A 12,927-nucleotide genomic window follows, 5' to 3' on the forward strand; every position below is an offset into this window, starting at 1 on the left:
GCAGTGTGAGGAAGGTGTGGCGCCCGGTGGGTCGCGCGCGTCGGGGCTGGAGGTGGGAGGCGCCTTGGGAGGTGGCTCTCTGGCGGCAGGGGAGGTGGAACTCCGGCGATGATGGAGGAGGCGGGGTGCGGCCGTGGCGGTGGCAGGGAGGTCGGGGGCCTGGTTGTGGCGCGGCGGCGGGGAGGTCTGGGAGATCGTGCGATGGCGGGAATCTGGGGAGGTTGCCGCGGCGGTGGTGGAGTAGGGGAGCGAGGATGCCGGCGATGGTGGGCGTGCGGGGGAGGAAGGGCCACAGCGGCGGGGAAGGAAGCGAGGGGCGGCGGGGGAGGAAACGCTGCGGCGGTGAGGGAAGCGCTGGCTGGCTGGAATCGAGGAGGTTGGATACGAGTGCGAGCAGGGAAGTTTGGGAGGGCCCTGTCGGCCCTATATAGGGGCGACTATCATCCAAATAGTTATTCTCATTCTTGGAATAGAATAATATTGTCCTATATATTATGATGTTTTATATGCAATCCCATCGCACAACACACACATCTTGTTAAACTGGTCTGTTTATGTTCTCTTGGCTCAACGTAAACAGTTCATCTGAGTGAACCCTATGCCGTATATCGCACACATCTTGATCTGGCTGACCGCTTATTTTGTGTTGCCTAATCACAAACAGTTCATTCAAGTGAAACATATGTTGTATATCGCACACACGTTCACCTGGCTGCTCATTTCTGTCCTTTTGCCTCATCGCAAACAGTTCATTGAAGTGAACTGTATGCCCCTCATCGCACACGCAACTCAATTCTGAACCGTGTTTGATGCATCCGTCATTACAAACATTTTGCATTTTTTTGACGGGTTTTTTACATCATCGTTTGTGATTATTGCATCGCACACAGTTTCGTCGAAGGGTCTCTGGTCGTAGTGTCACGTTAGCAGCATCTGCAGTAGTGATTGTTGTACATGTGAGGAATAAATCGAATTTGGCTACACTTAATACATGAGAAACATATACAATTGCTATATTTCCTAGTTTTTAATCATACTTGGTTTGGATAAATGGGTTTTTCATGTGGCTTGAATTAATCCGATGATTCTGAAATGTGCTTATTTTTTATCAACATATTTTACTGATAGCATGGGAACCCTCACTTAACCTGATCACTAACTACCTTATATGTGTTGCAGGGAAACAATGAGAAGCACTAAGGTTTACAATCGAGGTTTGCACATGCATGGTCCTTTGTCTAATAGCACAGTATTGTGTAATTGCAGGAAACATTCTAATATTTAGATTTTTAACAATTTAGTCTTGCACATGTAGGTCCTGCTATCAGAGGTTTTGACCCACTGTTCGACCCTTTTTGCATATGGGGAAATGAGTTGTCCATGAATATCAGTCAAGTCAGGAAACTCAGAAAGATTTTTAGGATAAAGAAATTAGCGACAAAAAATAACAAGATATTTGTCTGTACAATGAAGAAGACATCAGTTCACTACAGGATGGTACTAACTATTATACCTTGCCTTTTTTTATTCCTTTTCCGCATTTCCAATATAGAGAAGATATTTATGCACATCATCGTTTTCAGGCCTTTCCAAACCAGTTCACTGATGATTACCTCTCAAACCACCTGTATGGCCAGGAGGCAGGGAAGGTATTCATACAACACCCATGGTTCAATATTGAAGTGTTTCTGAAGAGGAAGAAGGATGGACGGTCAATCATCCACATGCACTGGCATAAAGTTGCAAAGACCTTCAACATCGATGAAGGCTCAATATTCGCCTTCCGCTTCAGCAGTTTTCTAGATGAGATTCATCTGTCTATGTAGTGTTTATGATGCTAATTTCGAAAGGTTATAGATGTTGCATGTGAAACTTGGTGCTACTAAAGTCATGTAATGGGGTAGCTGAGTATTAAAGCCGTATGATGTTGTACTCTTATATATTTCAATTATTAAATCCTGCTTCCTTAATTTAAAAATGAAATATATTATGCTTAATATGAAATGTCAATTAGATTAAGAAATGGGTTATTAATAATAGGACAATTAGCATGCTAATTGGGTTTTTCTATTGCAAACGGTTATTGAGAAAACACCAACGCACATAGTTTCTAGGAATAAATCATGTTGGGTCAATGAACAATCACACACGACATTCTCTTAAAAACTGTTTGCGTTAGGCCGCCTTGCGCAAATGTTACCACATAAAAATTGTGTGTGATGGACAGCCTTTGCCACACAGTTTCTTCTACGCATCGTGTGTGATGCATTCAACAACGCAAACCATAAAATTGTTAATATTGTGTGCAATGGCAACGCTATCACAAACGATTAATGGGGAAAATTGTGTGTGATGCACCTGCGAATGGAAACATTTTCCTTGGAGTGACTATGTGGGATGTACATACGAACGGAAACGTACTTCTTGGATTAACTATGTGGGATGTACATACTAACATAAACGTATTTCTTGGACTGACTGTGTGGAATGTACATACGAACGGAAACGTTTAGCCGGGACTGACTGTGTGGGATGTACCTACGACCGGCAACAATTTTGTCTGTATAGTTGTATTTTTTAGCACAACTGTACGTATAACCGTATTTGATCGCTCGCCCGTCGCACACGACCTCACTTTGCCGAGCGTATGTGACCGGAGGGCCTATCCCCGATGATTTCTGGGTCGTGTGGGAAGGACACCCCCTATCACAGTCACTCACTTGGTGACGGTTCAAAATGCCGTCGCGGAAAGGGGTTAAAACCGTTTGTATAGCACCTCGCTATACCAATGGAAGCACAACAGTTTGCTGGTGCTGATGAAGTCATCATACCAGGGCCAGTGGCCCATGAAGAAATACTTGACGACTCTGTTGTTTTCATGGAAACGCAAGTCAAAGAAAATGCACCACCGGAGCAGGCGTCTCATGAATAAAACTGATGAGGAAATAGAGGTTGAGAAAGTCGTTCCATCCCCACTAAGGAATATGCCTGTCGTGGCCTCCAAGCCTTGCACGGAGAAGAAAGAAAAAGTTGAGGGTGAGTGAGGGAGTCCTGGATTAGGGGGTGTCCGGATGGCCGGACTATACCTTCAGCCGGACTCCTGAACTATGAAGATACGAGATTGAAGACTTCGTCCCGTGTTCGGAAGGGGCTTTCCTTGGCGTGGAAGGCAAACTTGGCGATACGGATATGCAGATTTCCTATCATTGTAACCGACTTTGTGTAACCCTAACCCTCTCCGGTGTCTATATAAACCGGAGAGTTTTAGTCCGTAGGACAACATACACAACAACAATCATACCATAGGCTAGCTTCTAGGGTTTAGCCTCTCCGATCTCGTGGTAGATCTACTCTTGTACTACCCATATCATCAATATTAATCAAGCAGGACGTAGGGTTTTACCTCCATCGAGAGGGCCCGAACCTGGGTAAAACTTTGTGTCCCTTGCCTCCTGTTACCATCCGGCCTAGATGCACAGTTCGGGACCCCCTACCCGAGATCCGCCGGTTTTGACACCGACATTGGTGCTTTCATTGAGAGTTCCTCTGTGTCGTCGTCGTCAGGCTTGATGGCTCCCACGATCATCGATAGTGATGCGGTCCAGGGTGAAACTTGTCTCCCCGGACAGATCTCTGTCTTCAGCGGCTTTGCACTGCGGGCCAATTCACTTGGCCATCTAGAGCAGATCGAAAGCTATGCCCCTGGCCGTCAGGTCAGATTTGGAAGTTTAAACTACACGGCTGACATCCGCGGGGACTTGATCTTCGACGGATTCGAGCCACTGCCGAGCGCGCCGCACTGCCACGACGAGCATGATCTAGCTCTGCCGCCTAACAGTGCCCTGAAGGCCGCACGCGCATCGGCTTCGACCCTTAATTCGGAGCCAGCTGCGCCGATCGAGGATGGGTGGATGGACGACGCCTCGGGGTCTGCGATCCTAGCGGCGATCGAGCCGAACACCAGCCCCGCACTCCGCGAGACTCGTGATTCCAAGGAGCCGGACTCCTCTCCGGACTCCAAACCATTCGCGCCTCTGCCGATCGAATTCGATTGGGCGCCGATCATGGAGTTTACTGCCGCGGACATCTTTCAGCACTCGCCCTTTGGCGATATTATGAAATCACTAAAGTCTCTCTCTTTATCAGGAGAGCCCTGGCCGGACTACGGTCAGCGAGATTGGGATACGGGCGATGAAGAAATTCAAAGCCCACCCACCACCCACTTTGTAGCCACTGTCGACGATTTAACCGACATGCCCGACTTCGACTCTGAAGACATCGAAGGTATGGACGCCGATGAAGAAGACGATGAAGAACCAGCGCCTACTGGGCCCTGGAACGCCACCTCGTCATATGACGTATACATGGTGGACGCACCAAAAAATGACGACGAGGAGCGGAAGGACGCACCGAAGGCTTGTTCCCTCAAAAAGCAGTCAAAGCGGCGACGCAAGCGCCGCCCCAAACCCCGCCTCGACAGAAATAGCGATCACACAGACCCAGCACTGGAGCAGGACGAACCGCTGCCGGACAACGGCAATACGGATAATCAAACCGAATAAACAAATCCTATCAAGGATAATGGTCCGGACGACATAACGCCGGACAGGCACCCAGAGCAGCAGATGGCCCGTAAAAGGCTTGTTGCCACCGCGGGTAGTCTGAAAAAGCAGAAGCAAAGGCTCAAGGCCGTGCAAGACACACTCCAAATCAGATGGAGTAAAATACTCAACACAGCAGCAAGGTACGATGACAATCACCCCTCCAAGAGCTACCCAAAGCGGAAGCTGCTACCCGAATTCGATGAGGCCTCAGACCCCCTGGTCAGTAGACGACCCCTCTACCAACACAGAGCGGCATACAACATCGCTCACAATACAACACGCGACCCATGCGAGGGCTCGCACCCAAAGGACGGTGCAACAAGATCCATCTATGGACCACGCAAGCGCGCCCCAGCATACAATGCAACACAAAAAGCATCCGAACAATGCGATACACCCAGCTACAGGGGTGCCGCACACCCCCTATGTTTCACCGATGAGGTGCTGGACCATGAATTTTTAGAGGGATTCAAGCCCGTAAACATAGAGGCATACGACAGAACAACAGACCCTGGGGTCTGGATTGAGGACTACATCCTCCATATCCATATGGCTCGAGGAGATGATCTCCATGCCATAAAGTACTTACCCCTCAAGCTCAAAGGGCCAGCTCGTCACTGGCTCAAAGGCCTCCTCGAAAGCTCCATTGGAAGTTGGGAAGAGCTCGAAGACGCCTTTCAGGCAAATTTTCAAGGGACTTATGTCTGACCTCTGGATGCGGACGATTTGAGTCATATAACTCAACAGCCCGGAGAGTCAGCCCGAAAGCTTTGGAACAGGTTTCTTACTAAAAAGAACCAGATTGTCGACTGTCCGGATGCCGAAGCCTTGGCAGCTTTCAAGCATAGCGTCCGTGACGAATGGCTCGCCAGACACCTCGGCCAAAATAAGCCGAGAACGATGGCCGCATTAACAAACCTCATGACCCGCATTTGCGCGGGTGAGGACAGCTGGCTAGCCAGATGCAGCACCAGCGACCCCAGTACATCTGAAGTTAGAGATGGAAACGGGAAATCACGGCGCAACAGCAATAACAAACGCCGGAATAAAGAAGACAACACGAAGGGCATGGCAGTAAATGCCAGATTCAAAAGCTCTCGGCCAGGTCAAAAGCCGCCCCCTAAAGGCACCAGGGATGAACTGTCCAGCCTCAACAAAATTCTGAACCAAGTATGTCAGATCCATAGTACCCCTGGTAAACCTGCTAATCATACCCACAGAGAATGTTGGGTCTTCAAGCAGTCCGGCAAGCTCAACGCCGTACATAAGGGGGAGGATACACCAAGTGAAGATGAGGATGAGCCTCCCAAGCAAGACACGGCGGAACAAAAGTAATTTCCACCAGAAGTCAAAACAGTAAACGTGTTACACGTGATCAAGGGAAAAAACAACACGGCACTCCCAGGAAAATATACCCAAGTGCCTGTCACCGCGAAGTCCTGCCATTGGTCGTCTCAACCGATCACTTTCGACCATCGCGATTACTCAGCAAGTATCCGACACGTAGGATGGGCTGCCCTGGTATTAGACCCAGTAATTGGCGGATATCACTTCACACGAGCCTTGATGGACGGCGGCAGCAGCCTAAACTTAATATATCAGGATACAATCCACGGGATGGGGTTAGACCCAACACAAATTCGCCATAGCAATACTACCTTTAAAGGAGTAACGCCAGGCCCAGGGGCTCGTTGTACGGGCTCCCTCCTACTACAGGTTATATTCGGCTCCCCCGATAACTTCCGTCACGAGCATTTAACCTTCCACATCGCTCTGTTTCAAAGTGGCTATCAAGCACTGCTCAGATGCGAAGCTTTCGCTCGCTTTAATGCAATACCACACTATGCCTCCCTCACACTCAAGATGCCCAGTCCACGTGGCATCATTTCAGTGAACAGAAATATCAAGCGATCTCTGCGCGCCGAAGAGAGTGCGGCTGCCGTGGCAGCCGCACACTAAAAGCGCCCGGACCAGTGAAAGCATCCAAATAGGTCGTCAAGACCTCAGACACAACTAATCAAGTTCGGCGTCGCTATACCGAATAAGTGGTCACACCCCTATTTGTCAATACAAGGGGCTCAACGCGCGCAGACAAGTGGCAATTTCTTATCATCTTGAATTATACATGGTTTCTTTAAAAACTATCTTTTTGCACGACAACTTTTTCACTTAACTTCCTCTCTTTTACAGACGATCATCGTGCTACACCCATCCAGGATATGGCACAACGGAGACACAGGCGCAGACGTGCAGCAGGGACCCGCTCCAAGGATTCTTTTTAGATTAAGACCCTGCGTAAACCTTTTTTACTGTCTCTTGTTGATACATATCCACCGTTGAGAAGGATGCTGACGTCTTGGCATGTGGCCACACCAGAACAATGCACGTACCTGGACACAAGGGGCTTCTTACAAAGGCCATTATTTAGGCCCGGTTTATACCACAAAGACCGAATACCTTAGGGAGTGTTCGGCGTCGCGAGTTTGGCCCTATATGCATCAGCTCCGAATCATTGTCTTTGGTCAAATGTTGGGTTTGCCCGGCTCCTGTGTTTTGGTTCCTTACGTTCCGCTTTACCGGTCAGGTAGCACCAGGAGAACTACTGCGATTATGCCCTGGTTCATCCGGACGAGCACCTCAGTAGAGAAAGCCGAAAATTGACTGTCATGATATAGCGTGAGACCGGTCAACCACTCGATGACCTGTGGGAATGTTAGAATTCCTCCGCCTTAACGAAGGGCCGTTTTTCGGCTAGGCATGTACGCACCCCGGAATCAGGAGAGTGCGGAGCCACCAGGGGCTATCTAGTAGCCCCACTGTCAAACTCCCATGGCTAAGTGAAAGTGCTAAAGCATTATAGTCTGGTTGCCTCACTCGCTCCGCTATCACCTCCTTAATAGGACCAAGACGTTGGGTTAAGTGTGAACGCGTGTTTTTGCGAGCACCTCCGCATTATATGCGTGGGGGTTGAAGCCGACGACTGCAATCTTTCAGGTTATACACATGTATACATAAACGGCCGCCCAGGAGGCATCATATTACTTTCAGGCAAAAGTATAAAAATAGCCTTATAAAAATTTATAAAAGCATTTCGCTTACAATGAGATTACATATCACTCAAACATAATATTTTTTGAGCACTGGGTCTCTATCAAACGGGCACCCTCAAGAACTTCTTCAAAGTAGTGCGCAGCAGCCTTTCGACCTATAGCCGAATCCCGCGCTACAACATTGGTAGCATCCATCTCCGCCCAGTATGCCTTAACACGGGCAAAGGCCATCCGTGCGCCCTCTATGCACGCCGACCTCTTCATCGCATTAATGCGCGGCACCACGTCAAGGAACTGCTGCACCAAGCTGAAATAGCTGTTCGGTTTTGACCTTTCTGGCCATAGCTGATCCACAACAGACCTCATGGAGAGTCCGGACAACCTATTTAGTTCGGCCCATTCGGCTAATTGGTCAGTCAATGAAAGTGAACGCTCGGGATAATGGAATTGTCTTCAAAACAGCTGGTCTACTTCACGGTCCGTCTGACCCTGGAAGTACTTGGCCGCATCGGCAGCGCTCGCCGCCAAATCCATATACACATCCTCCGAACTCCACAGCCGATCCAGAGGGGCATACCGTGGATCTCCGAACTTCCTCCGCAACATAAAGGATTTCCCAGCTACAATATCCCTAGCTTCCCGCAGCTCCTCCTTCTTTGCCCTCATAGCAGAGCGGAGGTCTTTTCACGTCGCAGCAGCCTTCTCAAGGTCCGATGCGTTCGCTTGATTTTCCTTTTCAAGAACCCGGCAACGGTCGGCGGCGGATTTTAATTCTATGGCCATCTTGGCCATCTTGTCTCGGCTCTCGCCATGCGCGGCCTTCTCGGCTTGCAACTCTTCGGCCGCCTTCAAAGCAGCCGCATTACCCAACCTCGCTTGTTCCTTGGCTCGGGCAAGTTCTGCCCGCAAGGCTTCAACAGTGGCAGCTCCATCTGCAGTCACAACATATTAAAGATGCTGGCATCATGCTGCTCTTCCTATTATGGCGTTTACCAGATAATGACACTTACCCTGTGCCTCGTCAAGCCTTTTGTTAACAAGCTCGATGTCAGCGTCTGCCGCATCCAACTGCCGTTCTAAATGGGCAAACTTGCTAGTCCGGCTAGCCACCGGAGCTTCCATCACCTGCACATAGAGGCAGTATGGTTATTACCTGGGAATATGATCCACTATTCGTCGTCGTTTCCGACGACAACCAGAGTCTCAGGGGCTACTATCTACACAGGGCACACCTAACATGTGCAGGACTATCATACATTCTTTTACGTACCTCAAAGCCTGTCAGTAGACTTATAAAAGCTTCATGCAATCTGCTTTCGGCGGACGATATTCTCTCCATCACCATATTCATCAGCACACGGTGTTCATCTGAGATGGCCGCTCTGTAACACCCCGGATGTAACTTTCCCTATTTGTACTCCAACTCTTGCCATTTCCGGCGTTAAGATATATTAATTTCCTCGGGTTCGGGTTTTTGTCTCTGTGTGTTGTTTTTCGTTCTCATGCATCTCATATCATGTCATCATGTGCATTGCATTTGCATACGTGTTCGTCTCATGCATTCGAGCATTTTTCCCCGTTGTCCATTTTGCATTCCGGCGCTTCGTTCTCCTCCGGTGGCCATTTCTAGCTTTTCTTTCGTGTGTGGGGATTAAAAATTTCCGGATTGGACCGAGACTTGCCAAGCGGCCTTGGTTTACTACCGGTAGACCGCCTGTCAAGTTTCGTACCATTTGGACTTCGTTTGATACTCCAACGGTTAACCGAGGGACCGAAAAGGCCTCGTGTGTGTTGCAGCCCAACACCCCTCCAATTTGGCCCAAAACCCATCTAACTCTGCTCCATGTCCTAAAGCGTTCGATCACGATCGCGTGGCCGAAAACCGCACCTCAATTGGACTCTCCTAGCTCCACTTATGCCTATAAATAGCCCCCCCCCCCCGTTTTTCGGATCTCTCTCCTCTCCGAAACCCTAAAATTCCCTCGCGCCCGCCGGACGTGTCCGACCCGGCCAGACACTTCTCCGCCGCCAATCCCGCCTCGACACATGGCAGCGCCACCTCGCCGCCGCCGCCGGCCCGGGAGGCCCGATCCGGGCCCCCGCGAGCCCATCGCCGCCGCCGCGCGCCCGCGCCGTCTCCCTCCTCCGTCCCCGTGTCCGGTCACCGGCGCTCCCCGCCACTCGACGCCGGCCGGCGACCGCCGCACCGCGCCGCCTCTCCGGCCGCCCGAGCCGCACCGCCTCTCCGCTGCCTCGCGCCGCCGGCGTCCCTCGCCGCTGCCGCTGATGAAGCTATGTACCTAGGGTAGGGGCACGGACCCGTCCAAAGAGCCCTACCCAAGGACATCCCTAGAAGAAATCACCTATCAATCGACTTGAAGGTACCCCACTTGACAGGTTCAAGACACCCGACCAAGAAGCTACCACTCGACCATGAAGCTAATCACTCGACTGCCAGGAGACCTACAGTCACTCCGTAGGCAAACGGTCAGCTGTTAAGTAGTCTTCATGGTCATTATAGCACTTTATTAGAGGCGTTACCAGTAACGCCCAATCTTAAATGTACCTTAAACCCTGCATTACTGAGGGTAGGAGGGGGCCGGCGAACTCTATATAAGCCACCCCCCTCCTCAGTATGAAGGGTTCGCACCCCTGTAATCCATACACGCATAATCCAGTCGACTGCCTCCGGGCTCCGAGACGTAGGGCTATTACTTCCTCCGAGAAGGGCCTGAACTCGTAAACCTCGCGTGTAACAACTTCCCAATAGCTAGGATCTAGCCTCTCCATACTCACCCCCCCTACATCACTGTCAGAGTCGGAACCACGACAGTTGGCGCCCACCGTGGGGCCGGAATCTTAGCACTTAGTTGGAGAAGTTGCGATCTTTTCCGATCCCTTTGATCATGGTTTCTTGCGGAGTTCTGGTGGAGGGCCGCGAGATCCGTCTCGGCGTGCTCACCTTCATCGCCGATGACTCCACCTGGCTTCAGGAGGCACCACTCGACATCGACGCGCTCCCCGTCCGCGGCGCGACGCACTTCCGCGCATGCATTCGTGGCGTCCTCCTGCGGCAACCGTCGACCCAGTATCGGTCGACCCCTGCGTCGTCTCCCCGCCCTGTCTCCCACCAGTGCAAGCGCTTCGGTCGGTCGAGACTTCAGCGGTGGGTGAGGCACGCCGTGGCCCGCCAGTCGGCAGCCCCACAAGTTGCGGCAATCGAGCCCGTCGAGTCCCTCTATGGCCTGTTCGACCTGTCGACTGGCTCCGTGGGGACCGCATCCGAGTGCGATAGCAGCGACCTAGCGGCTGAGGTTCTGGCGGTCGATGAAGCACACAGCCCCCCCAGTTTCCCTCGCGCTGACGGAGCTACAGGCGGAGGCGACCCGTCGCGTCCCCACGATGAGTATCTGCCCGAACCTCTCACGTCGTTACAGCGAGAGGAGCTTCGCCGCCGGAACATGGACACACTCCACACTCCTATTGTCGGAGAAACCCCCGAGGCCCGGGCCTTGGAGGACGTGCGCCTTGCTAACCTGGTCGAGCGCACTCGACTGGAGAATCTCCAGCGAATACTCGACGAGCAAGCGCGTCAGCGGGCTCCCGAGTCCAGTCGATGTCCGCTAGCTCCCGAGTCCAGTCGGCGCCGGCTCTTCTCACCGCCTCAGGTATATCGAACCCCAGTTCAGAATTTGGCCGCTGCAGCCCGTATAGCAGAATCAATTCAGCCATCCCAGTCAGAGGCAGGCAGGGGCTTGTTGCAGATCAGAGCATTGCTCCGGGCGGCAGGAAACCAGAATTCCGCCGTTTCTCAGTCGCGGGATAGGATCCACAGTCGATCCGTTGCAGCAGACACAGTCCAGTCGGCCCACAGCCCGAGATCGCCCCCGAGGCGTGAGGGACGTGATGACCGGCATGATCAGTACAGGAGGAATGAGCAGTCTGATCATCGATTCGGTCAAGATGATCGACGTCGAGTGCCAACCCCTCCCCCGAGGAGCGGGTCATATGCGCCTCGACGGCAAGATGACAGACGCCCTCACAGTGTTGGGCAGAGGATTCCAGTCGACCCCAGAGACCCAGGCTTTGATGCGAGGTCTATCCTCGTTCAAGGTTTGGTCGACAGGAACAGGGCTCATCGAGAGGGCCACAACAGAGATGCGCCTGCCAGCAGCAGCAGAGTACGTGTTTCAGGGCTAGAGTGCTTCAGTCGAGCCATCAGGACCGCAGTGATTCCTCCCAATTTCAGGCTGGCAACTGGAATCAGCAAGTTCACCGGCGAGTCCAAGCCTGACACATGGCTCGAAGATTACCGAGTGGCTGTACAGATTGGCGGTGGCAATGATGAAGTGGCCATGAAGCATTTGCCTCTTATGTTGGAGCGCTCAGCCAGAGCGTGGTTGAATCAGTTGGCACCTAGCAGCATTTACACCTGGGAGGACCTCTCCCGAGTGTTTGTCACGACCTTTGAAGGAACATGCAAACGACCTGCAGGCCTCACAGAGTTACGGTCTTGCGTGCAGAAGCCGAATGAAACACTGAGGGATTACATCCAGAGGTGGATCACGCTGCACCACACAGTTGAGAACGTGCCAGACCATCAAGCAGTTTGCGCTTTCAAAGAGGGCGTTAAATACAGAGAGTTGAATCTGAAGTTCGATCGAACTGGAGAGATGTCTCTGAATCGGATGATGGAGATCGCCACCAAGTACGCTAATGGTGAAGACGAAGACCGAATCCGAAGCGGCAAGCTCAAAGCAGTCGCCCAAGAAACTGGAGGAAACTCCACTCGGAAACAGAAGCGGAAGGCCGAGCCAGCTGCTCCCGGGGAGGCCCTGGCCGTTGCCCAGGGAAACTTCAAGGGGAAACCCAAGGGCACCTGGAAGCCCAAGAAGGTCAAAGATCAAGACGGGAATGATGTTTTGGACTTACCGTGTCACATCCACACCAAGAAAGACGAAGAGGGTAATTTTATTTACCCAAAGCATACCACTCGACAGTGCCGGCTCCTGATCCAGCAGTTCCAGGGAAAGCAGCCCAAAGATAAGGAAAAAGAGCCAGACAGGATTGAAGACAAAGAAGACAGTGACGATGGATACCCCCAGATCAATTCCACCCTGATGATTTTTGCTGATGTTGAGAGCAAGAGTCGACTGAAAGTCATTAACCGTGAGGTGAACATGGTTGCCCCGGCAACACCCAATTACCTGAAGTGGTCGCAGACTGCCATCACATTCGACCAGTCAGATCACCCGACGCACATTGCCACCCCT

This window comes from Triticum urartu, chromosome 4 (genome assembly GCF_003073215.2).
Source record: "Triticum urartu cultivar G1812 chromosome 4, Tu2.1, whole genome shotgun sequence".
NCBI lineage: Eukaryota > Viridiplantae > Streptophyta > Magnoliopsida > Poales > Poaceae > Triticum > Triticum urartu.